Below are 17,438 nucleotides of genomic sequence, written 5' to 3'. Positions count from 1 at the left end.
AAGGTTGCCAAATACAAATAGCCAAAACACTAAGAATGTAACATTTATATAATTCCTTATTATTTTGTGATTCTCCTTTTGTCTTAGTTTATTGTATATATGTGTCATAATATAAATGTATATGTAAAAAAGAAATATAATAAAAAATTGCAAACAAATGCTCAATTACTACCTTCTGGAAACTCATGTTGCTACATAAGGAGGTCCAGTGCTCAAAACCTAACAGTTAGAGATGAGCTGTGGGCATGTATTATTGTCGTGAGTATGCCTGTAGGTGGGTGTGTGCACAAGAGTGTTGGTGCCCATGAAGGCCTGAGGCATTGGAACCCCTGGAGCTGAAATCACAGGTAGCTCTGAGCTCACCAGCAAACTGTGACTCTTCAAACTCTGGGACTCTTCAAGAGCACTGTGTTCCTAACTACTGAGTTATTCAGAGAAATCTTAAATAATCAATTAAAAGTATTTTTATTGTTCAAGACTCTTGGTTTCAAAGCTGGGGGTCGTATTGTTTTAAATCTATCCTTTAAATGTAATCAGAATTGTATTGCTACAAATCCTGAAGCTAGGGACTTAAAAATTAAGATATATGTTATAGTAGTCTCTCCCACACCACATGAAAAAATAAAAGCAGTTGGAAAACAACAATGGGAGATACCTTATTTCATGTTTATTGGTGTATTTTTATTGACATCAAACTCCCCTGAAGACTGGATCATAGGTGCTTTTAAAGTCTTTCTTAAGGAGAAGAAACATTTACAGAGCATCAACCCCCAGTCTACTGAAAACACTCCTAGGCCACCCAAGCGTGTGTGAAATTAAGCAGCAAAAGATGAAAAAACGATGTTTAAGAAAAATTCATCAATGGTGCTAATTGAATTTACTTCTCAAAATTGACATCTACTGGCTAGGGCTACAGTTCAGTGGATTACTTGCCTAACTTTCATGAAAGCCCAGGTTCAATTCCAGGTACTAATGTAAAGCAATTCATTATTTTTTACTTGCAAAAGAGACGGGAATTTGTTGTTGTTGTTGTTGTTGTTGCTCTCATAAATGAATTATCTAGCCCCATAAAGGCTCTTCCGGAGACACATCTTCCATTGTGCTTCTGTGACTTTGGTGTCTTCTAACCTCATTAGTGTACGTGTGTCTCTTTGACCAGTTGTTCCGTTTCTTCCAGATGGAGATCGGAGTGCCCCAGGGATCAGGCCTTGGTCATCTTCCTTCTAGCCATATTCATTTCCTGGGTGAATTCGTCACTATAAATGGCCAGGCCTGACCTGTGTCTTGAACTTGGGACTCATATTTCAACTGCCTACTCATTGTCCCCAGTGATCTAACCTCGGTGTCAGTGTGACTCAGATTCCGTGCTGCAGTGCACCAGGCCTGTTCTTCCTAAGGGACTAAGTACAGGAGGAAGTTAGATGGACAATCTCAGTGAGTCCTGAAATCAAGGTGAAAAGCCTTCAAGTCAGACTTCACTTCCTTTCCTTCCTTTAGACCCCAAGTTCAGGCAACTGGCTCTGCTGTCCACCCTGTACAAGTTCAGAAGCCATCTTCCTACAATTCTTTCTACTGCTATTGTACTGGTCTAAGCTACTTTCTGTCTCACCTGAATCTCAGCTAATAGCGCTGCCCCAAAGGCCTGCTATGTCTCTTCTTGCCCTGTTGTACTGTAGGAAATTTCTACACATGAACATAGGGAGACAGGATAACTTTTTTCATTTTTATCATTTTTTTTAACATGGGGTTGGTGGGCGCATGAGTATAGGTGTTGTGGGGAAGACTGAGCTGTCAGATCCTTTGGAGCTAGAGTGATAAGCTGACTGACATGGGTGCTGAGGACAAAACTCAGGTCCTCTGCAAGAGCAGAGAGTGGTCTTAACCTTAGCCATCTCTCCAGTCCCAGAATATTTTTTAGGTAAGGTCTCACGCAGTTCTTTGAACTCTTGTTGTGTCTGTCAAGTGGGTACAGGTAAGGACTGCTGCGCCCAGTCTTACTCAATGCTGGGCATGCCATATAACATTGGATGCATGCTAAGCAGGTGCTTTACCAACAGAGCTGCATTCCCAGGCCTCAGAAGCACATATGAGCTGGGTGTGGTAGCTTATGCCTGTCACCCCAGTGGAGGATCAAGAGTTCAAGGTCAGTTACATATTGAATTTGAGACCAGCCTAGAATACACGAGATCTTGTCTCAATAACCAACAGGAGGGAAGAATCTTTCTCTTGTGTTCTCACTTTTCCAATTGAATTTTCACCATATTTGGGATAAAATCCAAAGGGCATACCATGGACACCTAGGCCTCCATGATTTGGCCTCTGTCTGCATTATGTTCTGTCCCCTACCAAGCTTCTTACCTGACCTGCTCCCATGGATTTTTTGCATACCAAGTAAGTCGAAACCCAGGGGCTTTTGTATTTGCCTTTGTATGAGCTACTAAAATGTCATTCCTTTAGCCAGCAGTAGTAGTGAAAACCTATAATCCCCGAAACTGGACATTTGAAGCTACATTGGGCTACATCATAAATCCCCTTATGTAAAAAGGGGAAAAAAAAACCCAAAGACTCCATGCCCACCTCCCCCTTCCATACTGGAACTTTGTCTGGCTTGAGTTTACACAGGTCTTGTGGATGACACCACAACTGTTGTGAGTTCATTTGTGCAACAGTCCTTTTCCTTTCTACACTGGGAGAGGGATAGCTAGTTTTTTCCAGGGTGTGTGATCCCTGGTAGGTTGACCACATTCCAGGGAGTGGCCCCATACCCAAGAGTATTCGAGTTGCACACATTGTTACAAAACAAAAAGACCAGAAGCGGGTAGGGAGGTCTGGGTGGACCTGGGAGGTGTTGGGAGAAAGGGTAAATATGGTCAAAATTCATTATACGAAATTCTCAAAGAATTAGGAGAATTCTTTTTAAAAATAACAAAGGTTGGAGCTGGAGCTCAGTTGGTAAAGTACTTGCTTGGCAGGTGCAGAGTCCTGGATTCAAGCTCCAGCAGGGCAGGAACTGGGCATGGTGTGACCCCAGTTCTTGGGAGGCTGAACATAAGGATCAGAAGCTTAAGGTCATTATTGATTGTATTTTATGTTCTAGGCCAGCCTCGGATATGTGAGCCTCTATCCCCAAAACAACCAACCAAAAAAGCAAAGCAAAAACATTCCTGTAAAAGATTAAAAGAAAGAAAGAAAGAAAGAAACCACCCAATAGATTATTGAAAATTCTTATCACTTTCATTTTATTTTTAAAATATATTTTATTAATTTATTCATATTACATCTCAATGGTTATCCCATCCCAATTGTTATCCCATCCCATGTATCCTCCCATTCCTCCCTCCCTCCCGCTTTCCCCTTACTCCCCTCCCCTATGACTGTGACTGAGGGGGCCCTCCTCCTCCTGTATATGCTCACAGAGTATCAAGTCTCTTCTTGGTATCTTGCTATCCTTCCTCTGAGTGCCACCAGGCCTCCCCATCCAGGGGAGGTTTTCTTTTCTTTTTTGCATTTCTTCTATATTTGATCAAAGCACCTATTGCTCACTCAGCATGTTGCCTATTTGTTTGTTAGCAACTCCTACCACAAACTAAGTTCCATGATGTCAGCAACATTTTGTTTACTGCTACATATATGCCCCCATGTCCAAAAAAAAGTGTCCAGTACATAGAAGACACGCAACAAATGAAAAATATATATATAGTAGTTAAAGTTCCACAGAAGTCAGACATGGTGGCACAAATCTCCAATCCCAGCACTTCAGAGATTGAGACAAGGTAATCATATAAAGCCAAGGCCAGCCTGAACTACAGAGTTCCAAATTCTGCCTGAAAACAGAAACAAAAATATCGTAGCCGACTGAGGATGTGACTCAGTGGTAAAAACCTGTCCAGCAAAGCCCTGTGTTCTATCTCCAATACCATGAAAACAGAAAAAAGGGCCATGACTTTCTCAACATGAGGGCTTTCTTGAGTGGATGGGAAAATCAGGTGACACTCTCTTTGTGAACGATAGATACAACAGGAATATAATTTATACAATAGGTATACATTACTTTTGTAACCAGAGCAATATAATTTGAAGATGGTAGAGGTCTGTACTGTCATGACAATAAGAAAAAGGATTATAAATTAGTACGATGCTACAGTTGTAGTTGATGTTGAGTATATATCAATAAACTGGAGAGAACAGATATAAGAATGTTAGTAATATTACAAATATACACAGCATATATTAATTTCACAGGAAGAATTTTTAACATTTTAATTTTATTTAATAATGTGTATGTATGTGTCTTATGTTGATATCTACATATAAGTGTTTTCGGATGCCAGGATGTGTCAGATGCCCCTGTATGGGTGCCGGGAAATAATCTCAGGCCTCTCTTTTCCCTCATTTTTTAATGTTATATGTATGGGTGTTTCGCCTACATGCATGTATGTGCACCATGCACTTGCCTGGTTCCCATAGATGCCAACAGAGGGTGCAGAATCCCCTGGGACTGAAGATACAGATGGTTGTAATCTGCCATATGGGTGCTGGGAATCAAGCTCAGGTCCTCTGAAGGAGCAACCAATGCTCTTAACTCTCCAACTCCCACAGACAGAAATTTTGTTTTGAGAAGTGTCTCACTGTGTTGCCTTGGCCAACCTGGAACTCACTATGTAGACAAGGCTGGCCACAAACTCATAGAAATCCACCTGCCTCTTCCTCCTGAGTGTTGGGATTAAAAATGTGCACCACACCACTGCTTTGTGGTGGTGGTTGTGCTAGGCTACGAACCTAGGACTTCCTAAGTGCTGGTATGCACTCTGCCACTGTATTACTTCCCAACCTCAGAATTATGAAAATCCAGCGGATGAATGAATCTCTATGTGGTGGCCCATGCCTGTAATCCCATCACTGGTAGATCAGGGTGGCCTAGAACTCATAGAGACCAGCCTGCCTTTACCTCAGAGTGCTGGGATCCCGGGTGTGCACCACCATGCCCGGCTTATCAAACACTTCTTACATGAGGCTGGTGAGGTGGTTTACAAGGTAAAGTACCTGCCACCAAGCCAACAACCTGAGTGTAATCTCCACAGCCCACAGAGCAACCTGCACGGGTGCTTGCGCGCACACACACACACACACACACACACACACACACACACACACATAATTGTAAAAAAAATATGAAAGATAAGAATACTAGAGCCTAGTATGGCGGTTCTTACTTGTAATTCCAGGACTTGTGAGGCTGAGTCAGCAAGATTGCCATCAAATCAAGGTTAGATTGAATAACAAGACCCTGTCTCAAAAAAAAAAAATCTAGAACATGTTCATGTGGTGTGCACTGCTCTCCTTCCTTGCAGCCCTTCCTTTCTTCTTCCATCTCCTTTCTCCTCTGTTCCTCTTGTAACCAAGATCTACTTTCTACCACAATAGGTCCCTTTACACTTCTACAACTTCTACTAAGTGTGAATTTCCATTATGTGTTTTTTTTAAAATCTGGGCTTCTTTCACTCAGGATGTTTTGAAGAGTCCCCCATGCTGCATGGGCTATCCCCTACCCTCACACTGCTACACCAACCCTTTGGGTTAAGGGAATAAGGTCTTGCTATACAGCCCTGGCTGGCTTGGAACTCACTGTGTAGACCAGGCTACCCTTGAAGTTGTTCTGCTTCTCCTTCCTAACTTCCAAGATCACAGGCAAGTACCCCCAGCAAATCCTGCATTAGTAGCGATTGTTGAGTAATCTTTAGTTGATGAATAAAGTGTAGTTTATTCTACTAAAGTTGGACCGCGGCCTGCTTTTTGTTTGAGACTATATAAATAGAGTTGTCATGATCCTATATAAGACTTTGAATGTCTAAGCTTCACTTCATTTGGATAAGTTCCCATTAACAGCATTGCTAGGCCATTTTCATGTTTTGCTTGTTAAGAAATAGATGCAGAGTCCCACAGCCAAACATTAGGCAGAGCTGTGGAAGAATGGGAGGAAAGATTGAGAGATTCAGAGAGGTCAAGGACACCACAGGAAGACCTACAGAGTCAACTAACCTGGGTCTATGGAGGCTCACAGAGACTGAACCACCAAGCAAAGAGCATGCATGGACTGGCCCTTGGCCCTCTGCACATATGTAACAGATGTCCATTATAGTCAAAATGGGAGTCCCCTAACAATGGGAGTAGAGGCTGTCTCTGACTCTCATGTCTGCCTTTAGATCTCTTGCCCCTAGCTGGGCTGCCTTGGCAGGTTGGCCTCGGTGGGAGAGGATATGCTTAGTTATGCTATGATCTGAGGTGCCAGGGTGGGTTGGTACCCCCTTAGACTCACTTCTCCAAGAAGAAGTAGAGGGGAGAATGGAGGGAAGGCGCGTGAGGGAAGGCCTGGGTGGAGAGGGGGAAGGGGCTGGCATCAGGCTCGAAGCTGAATTTAACAAAAAAAGAAGTTTCACTAAATGCTCTTGTCAAACTGCCTCCTAGGTGCTGTGTTCATTCACATAGATTAATGTTGTACCCAGCTAGCATCAGAGAGTCTTCTTACTGCAGTGACTGGCAGTTGGTGCAGAAACCCATTGATGTCCAAAGTGCTGAGAATATGTGATCATCGTGGAGTGGTTGGCCTTAAATGGAACAACTGTGTCATCTCCGCCAAGGCTCAGGTAACACACTGAAAGAGGGAGCAGGAAAAGGGAAGAGCCAGAAGATGAGGAAATATGCAACAAAAACACGTCTTCTAGACTAGACGCAGCAATCGTACTCACAAACTCACTGCAGTTATGGCTATCTAGACCAGACCTGCACAAGACTGGGCCCCTTGACGTTGCATCATAGGCGGGGAGGGGCCCAGAAGACCCAACTTGGCCCTGATGGTCCATTAGCAGTCATTGGGGTAAGGGGTGTCATTTTCTTCCTGATATGGCTGATATTAAATTCTCCTTGCTCCAGGAAATAATCCTCCAGCCACACTCAGAGAAGTCTAATTAAACTTAGAGCGCCCCCCCCCAAAAGCAGACTCAAAATTAGGAGGGTAACTTGTCAGGAAGTAGAGAGAAGGGGATGAGAGGCAAATAGAAGTTGAAAATGGCTTAATTGTACCTTACAAATGTAAGATACAAGTTGTACCTTACAAACTGTCAGAGAATTCAAAATGTAAAAGTAATCAAAGTAACAATACATGGTTTCCGAAGTTGTTCCAGTAGTTTACACACATAGTAGCATCTGCTCCTGCCCAGCTGCTGCACACCTTTCTCACCATTTGCTGCTACTGTTTCAGTTAGGCACTTCTGTTGTTGTATTTTTTTTTTCTGATACAGGGTTTCTCTGTGTAGCCTTGGCTGTCCCGGATTTGCTTTGTAGACCAGGCTGGCCTCGAACTCCCCTTGCCTCATCCTCCTGTAGAGCTGGGATAAAAAGTGTGTGCCACCAGTTAGTTACTTTCTTAAAGATTTATTTTATGGTCTTGTAAGAAGGTTGAGCCAGTAAAGAATCTTGCTGCTAGGCCCGAGGACCTACATTTGGTTCCTGGGTCCCACCTGGTAGAAAGAAAGAACCAACTCCTTAACTTGTCCTCTGATTTTCACAAGCATGCTGTGGCATGGATGCATATGCTCCCTCCGCACTCTGTCTCTGTCTCTGTCTCTGTCTCTCTCTATATATATATCTCTGTCTCTATCTGTCTCTGTCTCTCTGTCTCTCTCTGTCTCTGTCTATCTCTGTCTCTCTGTCTCTCTGTCTCTCTGTCTTCTGTCTCTGTCTCTGTCTCTCTGTCTCTCTCTCTGTCTCTCTGTCTCTCTCTCTCTCTCTCTCTCTCTCTCTCTCTCTCTCTCTCTCTCTCTCTCTCTCTCTCTCTTCCGCGTGCGCACACACACACACACACAAACCTAAATGCATTAAAATAATTTTATTTTGTATATATACATGTGTCTGTTTGGCTGCACATGTGTATGCTCATGGCTGCATCCCTGGAAGCCACAAACGGGTAGTGGATCTCTCAGAGGTAGAGGCATTGCTACATGGGTTCTGGGATCCAAACTCCAGTCCTCAAGGTTCTGAACACGAATTTCTTAACCACTGAGTCATCTCTCCATCCCAATTTAGCTATTATGACAAATATGTAGTTATACCTCATAGTAATTTTACTCTGATGATCAACAATGTTGAACATTTTTTTCATGTATTTTGGCTATTTATATATTTTTCTTCCAGAATGTGTTCATGATTTTTGCTTATTTTCAGGTTTTGCTAATGAGTTATACAAGTTATTATTGTATATATTTTACTATAAATCTTTTGTTTGATATACTTGAGAGTGTTAGTTATATTTTTCATTGCTGAGACAAATCATTTTAACAGAGAATTTTTATTATAATTGATTTACATTACATCTTGAGTGTAATCCCCTCCTCTTATCTTCCTGTTCCTACCCACCCTTCCTCTTCTGCCCTATTCCCTTCCCCTAGACATCTGACAGGTGGGGTCCTCCTCTCCCACCATCTGACCACAGCCTATCAGGTCTCATCTGGATGGCCTACATCCCCTTCCTCTGTGTTCTCACAGGGCCTTGGCTGGTGCATCAGTTTGTGCAGTACTCCCTGGGCCCAGATCTGTTAGCTTTGATAGTCTCCTTGTCGAGCCCTGACGCTCTGCCTCCATCCTTCCGTACAATGCTCAGCTCTTAACTAAGAGTTCAGTTTTGAGTCTCAGTATCTGTCCTGATCCCTGCTGGGTGGAGTCTCTCAGAGGACAGCTATGTTCGGCTAATATCCACTTGTAAGTGAGTATATACCATGCATGTCCTTCTGGGTCTGGGATACCTCACTCAGGATGATGGTTTCTAGTTCCATCCATTTGCCTGCAGTTTCAAGATTTCCTTGTTTTTTGATAGCTGAATAGTACTCTGTCCTGTAAATGTACCAGTTTCTTTATACATTCTTTGGTTGAAGGACATCTAGGTTGTTTCTAGATTTTAGCTATGGCTGCTATGAGCATAGTTGAGCAAATGTTCTTGTTGTACAGTGGAGCATCTTTGCAATATATGCATGGGGGTGGTATAGCTGGGTCTTGAGGTAGCACCATTTCCAGATTGATTTCCAAAGTAGTTGTACCAGTTTGTACTCCTACCAGCCATGGAGGAGTGTTCCCATAAAAGGAGAAATTTTAAGTGTGTTTTTCTTCCTTTTTAGGGTCTATTTGTTTGTTTTAAAACAGAATAACAAGCACCTCTGGCTGGTCTCAAATTCTAGTCACAGGGCTGGACTTGAACTCCTGGCCTTCCTGTCTTTGCCTCCTAATTACTAGGATTACAATCCACTGCTTATATTACAAAGTAGTATTCTGTGGTATGTAATATACACACACACACACACACACACACACACACATATACACATATATATGTATGTTGTTTTCATCTATTTTAATACTACTAGTAAAATTATTATAATAACCTTATACTTTATCATTAATTATTTAATTTAAGTTTTATTTTTATGTGTATAGGTGTCTTGTCTGCACGTATGTCTGTGTAACAAGTCCATGCTAGATGCCCACAAGGCCAGAAGGCATTGCATTCCATGGAACTGGAGTTACAGACATTTGTGAGTTGCCATGTGGGTGCTGGGAATCAAATCCTGGTCTTCTGGAAGAACAGCTAGTATGCTTACCCACTAAACCATCAATTTAGCCCCTAATTGTTAAAAATTATACTGACTAAATATATTTTCCTAGTTTGTAGGTTGCCTTTTTCTTTTCTTCATACAGGATTTTGCTGAATAAAAGCTTGATTTTTAAGAATCTTAATGTAGGCAAGGGTAGCCTCAAACTTGCTATGTAGCCAAGGATGACTTTGAACTTCTGATCTTCCTGTTTCCACTTCCCATGTTGTAAGATTCGAGGGTATGCCACCATGCCTAATGTTAACACTAAGTCATCTGTTCCAACATGTAGAGTTACTTTTTTTCTGGCTCTAAAATACAACATAAAGAGAGTGCTTTTGTTTTTCTTTTGAGACAGGCTCTCACTATGTAGCCTTGGCTGGCCTTGAACGCAAAGAGATCTGCCTGCCTCCTTGACAGTCACAATTTGTAAAACATGATCATTTCAAATTCCCACTACTTCAAACATTTTGATTTCATTAGTCAGTATGGAAAGTAGACTAGGGGTTTCTCTCTTTTTGTTTTTGTTGTTGTTTGGGTTTTTTGTTTTGTTTTGGTTTGTTTTGGTTTTGGTTTTGAGACAGGATCTCTCTGGGTAGCCTTGGCTGTCCTGGCCTCACTCTGTAGATCAGGCTGGCTATGAACTCACAGTGATCTGCCTGCTTCTGCCTCCCGGGTGCTGGGATTAAAGGTGTGCACCTAGGGATTTCTCTTACTGTTACTTCTGTCTGTTCAGAGTCAGGAAAAGCAAGGTGTGAATATATCTGAAATGCTAGATATCAACAAGTGAGAATTCCAGCAAAATAGCAGAGAGAAATCACCACTGTTAGATCTAATATTTCACTTCTATAGTCAAGTCTCTTTATTTGAAAGTATGACTTAACTAGATCATTGGCAGTTTCTCAAAAGATTAAACATTGCGTTAATATCTGAATCAGCAATTCTACCCCTAAAATTACCCATGGGAAGTGAAAGACATATGTTAGTATTAAACCTGCATGGAAATGTCTATGTTATTATTCTAACAGCTAAGGGTCAATAGGCACAGTGGTGCACGCCTTTAATCCCAACATTCAGGAGGCAGAGGTAGGAGACTGTCATGAGTTAGAGGCCTGTTTGGTCTACATGGCCAGTTCCCGAACAGCCAGGGTTATATAGTTCTAGGTCAACAACCAGGGTTTTATAGTGAAACCCTGTCCCAAAGTTTAAAAAGGTAAATTATTAGAGTAGAACTTTTGTCATTAAAAAAGTATGACATATTGACAGTCCTGATGGCTCATGATTAGATCCTATAACTTGGGAAGCAGAGCCAGGAGAATTGCTGCAAGTTCAAGGTCAGCCAGGGCCATATATATTGAGAATATGTTTGAAAAAACCCAAGTAGATAAATAAATTTTTGAAAGTTTGAAATTCTATGTCATGATTGAACCTTGAAAATACTACATGAGGTTGAAGGTCACACAACATATGCCTATCTTTATGCCTAGAACATGTAAATACATGCAACAGAAAGATTGCAGAATTAATATATTGCAATATTAGATAGCAGATGTCTAGAACTTATTCATACTACTTACATGAACTTTTGCAGAGGGAATGATGTCAACCCACCCAGATCATAGATATACCATAACCTAAAAACAAATCTTATTTCCAAGCATTCTTTTTTGGGGGGAGGGCAGGAGAATTTAGAAAAGGTCTTAATGTACCTTAGCCTTGACTCAACTCACTTTATCGCCAGGGATGTCCTAGGACAACATCCTCACCTCCTTGATGGTGCTAAGGAATTGAATTTAGGCCTTTGCTCCTGTTAGGCAAATGCTCTACTTATGAGCAACATTCCCAGACCAACCTTGAACTTCTAATCATCCTGACTGTACCTCCCAGGCATGTGTTAATACATCTGGCTTATGTAGTGTTGAGGATGGAACTCAGGGCATCACACATGCTAGGTAAACATTCTACCAACTGAGCTAGAGCCCTTGTTACCTTGAGCACTATCTCTATAAATGGTAATGCCACCAGGTTCCATGTAAAGCAGGTAAAGAAAACACACTGTGCCTACTTTGATGCCTTAGAAAGAACTTCCCTTCAGAAACTCTAGCTGTCTTCCTTTCCAATGTAGCTTGACTGAATAGATCCAGCAAAGGAAGGTAGAAAGCATCCTTCTACCATCAGTGATTGAGACTATGCCAGCAACATTCACAAGCTCTTTCATGCTGCAAAAAGTATGCTCCCCTAGCACTCAAAGAGATAGGGGCATTTGCTAGGAATGAGACGTATGGGCCAAAGGAATGAGGAATGTCCCACACACCCCGTGTGTCTCTGTGTGGTTATCTAGAAAGTGTAATGCGGATCAAGATTCCCCAGAAAAGCTCTATACTTTTGTCAACATCTTCAAAAACCTACAGTCAATGTAGATGAAAGTAGAGCACTCGCCGGGTGTGGTGGCACATGCCTTTAATCCCAGCACTTGGGAGGCAGAGGCAGGTGGATCACCGTGAGTTCAAGGCCAACCTGGTCTACAAAGTGAGTCCAGGACGGCCAAGGTTACACAGGGAGACCCTGTCTCCTCAAAAAAAAAAAGAAAGAAAGAAAGAAAGAAAAAAGAAAGAAAGAAAGAAAGAAAGAAAGAAAGAAAGAAAAAAAGAAAAAGAAAGTAGAGCACTCACTGTCAGATAATGTTGTAAGACTTTTAAAGAAAATAATTCTGGGGCTGGGGAGATGGCTCACTCAGTAATGTGCAGGCTTCACCATCATAAAAACATAGACTACAGGTATTTGTCACCTGGCTCCTGGTTTTGTTTCATTCAGTTGGTTTGTTATGCCGTTTGCTTGTTTGCTTGAGACAGGGTCTCACTGTGTATCCCTGGCTGATTTGAAACTCACAGTGACACTCATAGGCAGCCCTCTGATTTCCACCTCCTGAGGACATGGATTGGAGGACCCCCCCCCCAGATTCTTCCTTGGTTTGTTTCCTTTCTGCAGTGCTCAGGATCAAACCATGCCCTCAGGCAAGTTCCCTACCACTGAGTGACACCGCCACCCCACACCCTGGACTTTTAATAACATATTGAGGATTGAGATTCAACATATACACCAACCTACAGGCCATGGCACCATGTTGTTTTATAGTATGCCATTTGATCTGCAAAACAGCTGACTCCTAAACTGTAACTTCCTGTGGCGTATAGTTGACAACAGAGTGTGTGAATATTTTGCCTCAGAAAAAAAAGTATTATTCGTTTAAGGAGACCTTCGTACATTATGAAGCAAAGACGGGATAAAGTCAAAGCATCAGTTTCCATTCCTTTTTTGTTTCTGAGGCTCTGAGCATGTGGGAAAACTATAGATACTTGTAGTGGAATGAAGGAACTCTCTAAGCATTCATGCAGGGGGAGTTTCAAAGCTCATGAGAAGCTCTTGGCTAAATACTGCATAAGCAGAAACAAGCAAGAATAAGCCTTGGTCACTAGGAGAAAACAAAAAGAAATGTGGTGGAGAAGGGTAAGGAAGGAAGAGGAGGAGTTAGAGCAGAGCTAGGGCATGCAGGCCAGGGGCGTAGAGAAAGGAAGAGGAAGGAGCTTTCCATGAAAGGAAATGTGTCTTTAACTCTCTTAATTCCTCTTTACCTCTTTCAGCTTCACTCTAAATCAGTTTAAACTTCCAGTTAGAACAATATTCATCCCATAAGTCCTAGCAAGTCCTTCACTTGGAGTGACACCTTTCCAAGAAGCTCCAATGTAGTAATTTATCCAAAGCAAAATAGCTGTCTTTCCAGGGCATAGCGGTGCACACCTGTAATCCCTACAGTCACACTCACACTGATGCAAAAACATCGTGAGTTTGAGGCCAAACTAGGATACATAGTGAGTTCAAAGTTATCAAGGGCTACATAATGAATACCAAGAGATTCCCCCAATAGGTCCCTGAATGTCAGACATCGTTTTTGTGCCCATATTATGCAACAATCATGGCATGATGATCAAACCACAACAGATATGACCATGTCTTTCTAAAATCCACATACTGGGTGTCAGGACACCTAACTAGTCCAAGGCTCCAGACTCAAGATCTGCTTCTCAAAACTCCTGTGTTGAAACATTTGTCCCCCATGCAATGTTCAGAGCTGGACTTTGGATCATGAAGCATCTGACCCAAATCAGATTAGTCCACAGATGGAGTCATAATGTGACGCTGTCAGGAAGTGAGAGGAGCCTGCCTGGCTAGAAGAAGTAGGTCCCGGGGCTCCTGCCTTGAAGGGGAATACCTTGTCCTAGTTCTTGTGTATCTGCCACATGCTTCTGCTATGATGTCTTATGACATATGGGTCAGGAAGCAATAGGGCCAAGAGACTGGGGACTGAAGCCACTAATTAAACTAAAGCTTCCTCCTTGGTTAGCCCATGGACAAAGGATAGGCTTTACAGAAAAGTGGGCACAAGAGAATTCTCACAAACTGTTAGAGGCAGCTGGGCAGGGTGGCTCATACTAGTGATCTCAGCAGCGTTCAGGAGCCTGAGAGAGGGGGAACACAAACTTGAGAGCAGCCTGGGTGAAGGATAGAATGACTACAGAATGAAACAGTTAAGACTCAAAAGATATGGACAGAACAACACTAACAACATCTTGAAATCCACTACTAGTTTCTTACAGCTCAATGCCTATTTTGTTTGTCATATAATTTACCCATTTCAAGTACACCGTTGATTGATTTGTGTGTTGAGGTAGGATCTCATACAGCTCAGGTCAGCCTCAGACTCACTATGAGGCTGAGGATGGTGTTAAACTTGTAGTCACCCTGCCAAGTGCTGAATCAGAAGCATGTGTCACTCACCGTACTTGACCCAATGTATGTGGGTTAAAATGTTTTATTAGCATATAATGGGTTTTATTCTGACATTTTCATATATACCCATACTGTGTCCCCATCCCGTTCCTGCTAATCCCCCTTTGGGAGTAGCTCTGCTTTTACCTTCTATGTTTTCGGGGTTTTTTTTTTTTAATTTTTATTTTGTTTTGTTTTTCATTTTTTGAGACAGGATTCTCTGTGTTATCTTGGCTGTCCTGAACTCGTTTTGTAGACCAGGCAGGCCTCGAACTCACAGTGATCCACATGCCTCTGCCCTGCCTCCCAAGTACTGGGATTAAAGGCATGCACCACCATGCCTGGCTTACTTTCTTTTTCTTTCTTTTTTCTTTCTTCTTTCTTTCTTTCTTTCTTTCTTTCTTTCTTTCTTTCTTTCTTTCTTTCTTTCTTGTTTTCAGTTTTTGAGAGAGGGTTTCTCTGTGTATCTTTGGCTGTCCTGGAACTCTCTTTAGACCTTGAATTCACAGTGGTGGTGGGAGCACACACCTGTAAGATCTCTGTGAGTTTGAGGCCAGCCTGTCTTGAAAAATAAAAACAAACAAAAAAGCTTGTGCCACCACTGCCCAGCTACTTTTAAGTGGTTTGTTGTTTTGGTTTGTTTGGCTTGGTTGGTTGGTTTTTTGTTTGCTTATTTGTTTGCTTTAGTGTGGCCCAATAAGTTTCATTAGGGTTGTTTTTAGAAGCGTTGGAATCTGACCAGTAGCTAAATCACTGAAGGGAAATGTTTCTAATTTAATTTCTCCATCAACCTTTACCTGCATGTATGTTCTTAGCCGTTCCATGTCATAGGGTTTTCTTGGTTGCTGTTATTTTTTGAGAAGGGTCTCTCTCTATAGGCCTGACTGGCCTAGAAATCAGAGATCCAACTGCATTTGCCTGGTGAGTAGTGGGATTGAAGGTGAACGCCTAAGCATGATGGAGTTTTGACAGGCTCAATCTTGTAATCACAGCTGCTGTGGGGTCCAGAGTGCAATAGCCAAGCCATTCCTGCAAGTCAGCATTCCGTACTGCCGCACCCTTCCTCCAGCTCCTTTTTTTTTCTTTCTGCCTCTTGGTCTGTGAGATTTTTTTTAAAAATAATAACAAATTGTGTAACTATCAGGATTAATTCCATTTAGTTAATTTATTTAGATCCCATTTATTTTAAATTCCTTTTCTTGTCATAAGGCTTCCGCAGTGATTACCTTTATGAGCTTGACTATTATAAACTTTTCATAGGAATACATGACATGTGACCTTTTGTATCTGACTTTTTTCATTTATTATGTGTCCAAGTTTCATTCAGACTGTGGTATGTATCAGTACTACATTTCTTTTGTGGCTTAATGAGATTCTACCCTCTATTCTTATTTATGCAGTAATCTGCAGACGGACATTTGGACTGTTACCATTTTGGCTCTCATAAGTAATCCAGCTAGGAAAACCCTTGTCCTAGTCTTTGTGCACTCAACGTGTGCGTTCCTCCTTGGGCCTGCTTCGATTGGGTATATGATAAACCTACACTTTGCTTACTAAGAAACTGCCGATCTGTTTTCCATAGTGAGCAAGCCATGACTTTCAGATCAGCAAGTATTTCTCCATATATTACAAGGATTATTACTCTCTAACCTTTTTATCCTTTCCAGTGGGCATATAGTTCTACCATTGTGAGCTTGTTTTGTTTTAATTATTCTTCTTTCAAAACTTCTGGACACTGATAGGGATTCAACCCAAAGTCTCGAATATACGAGGCAAGCACTCTCCAGCGGAGATACTTCCCAGGCCTATTTTACATTCCTTTTTTGCAGTGTTGGGGTCTGAACCTAGGACCTCACATGTAGTAGCTGAGTGCTGTGTCACTGAGCTACATACATTCAGTCTTCTTTTTTTTACTTTCTTACTATTATCGTTTTCATTATTTAAAACAATTTTCCAATTCAAATATATTTTGATTATATTTTCCCTTCCCCAAGTCCCTCCAGATCTTCTATCCTTCCCTACTCATCCAACTTTAAGTTCTTTCTCAAAAAAAAAAAACCAAACAACAACAAAAAAAAGCCTGACCACACTACAACAACCACCACCCCCCCCCAAAAAAAAGCAGGAAGACAAAATAAAACCACATCCCCAAACAAAAAACAAAGAAAGGCCTGTAAGTCTTTTTACTTTACTCTAGAACAGGGTCTCACTAATTTGTCCAAGCTGACCTTGAACTTGTACTCCTTCCACCCTAGCCTTTCTAGTAGCAGGGATGGCAGACCCACACCATGAGGCCGGCTCCTGACTTGGTTTGTAATTCACAGATACCTATAAATACTTAGGCGTACAACATGAAAACTTGAGAGATTATATAAGGATAATTAGCATACCCATAACCTTAGATATTCCTATCTTTCCAGTAAGAGTATTCACAATAGTTTATTTTGCAATGAATGATACATTACAGTTAACTAGGCACCCTGCTGCGCAATAGCATATCAGAACTTATTCCTCCTGTTTAACCACAACAGCATACCGATTGCTCAACATCTCCCACTTGCCTTCCCCAATGTCTTGTGACTGATAGACTCTCCATATGCACAAAGTCAATTTTTAAACATCTGTAGACAGGGCATTCCTTCATTCCTTCATTAATGCAATGCCCTCTGCACTCTTATAGTATACTAAATAAAAATCTGCTTTACAAATTCCCATCCATCAATGAGATCATTTGGTATTATTTATCTATCTGACATGTCATTTAACATAAATGTCCACCAGGCTCATCCATGTTGTTGAAAAGAACAGAATTTTACCCAGTTTGTAGATGAATAGCCTCTCTCTCTCTCTCTCTCTCTCTCTCTCTCTCTCTCTCTCTCTCTCTCTCTCTCTCATACACACACACACACACACACACACACAGTCATCTGTTGATGGACACTGAGGTTGAGTCCTTAAATTGGCTATTGTGAA

At 41.7% G+C, this 17,438-nt stretch overlaps 1 long non-coding RNA gene across 1 annotated transcript; it reads right to left on the bottom strand.

Annotated features, from left to right (window-relative positions):
- Positions 1–4,334: 4,334 nt before the first annotated feature.
- LOC311602132 lies at positions 4,335–16,495 on the bottom strand. Its single transcript, XR_014780690.1, has 3 exons — positions 15,263–16,495; positions 7,229–7,385; positions 4,335–6,652 (listed from the first exon to the last, which is right to left on the bottom strand). It is a non-coding gene; the product is annotated as an uncharacterized lncRNA (long non-coding RNA).
- Between the last annotated feature and the right edge of the window lie 943 nt (positions 16,496–17,438).

The sequence above is a fragment of the Acomys minous genome (assembly GCF_964271855.1).
Source record: "Acomys minous genome assembly, chromosome: 7".
Classification (NCBI taxonomy): Eukaryota; Metazoa; Chordata; class Mammalia; order Rodentia; family Muridae; genus Acomys; species Acomys minous.
The sequence above is the reverse complement of the archived record's forward strand: the minus strand, read 5'-3'. Positions and strand labels throughout refer to the sequence as shown.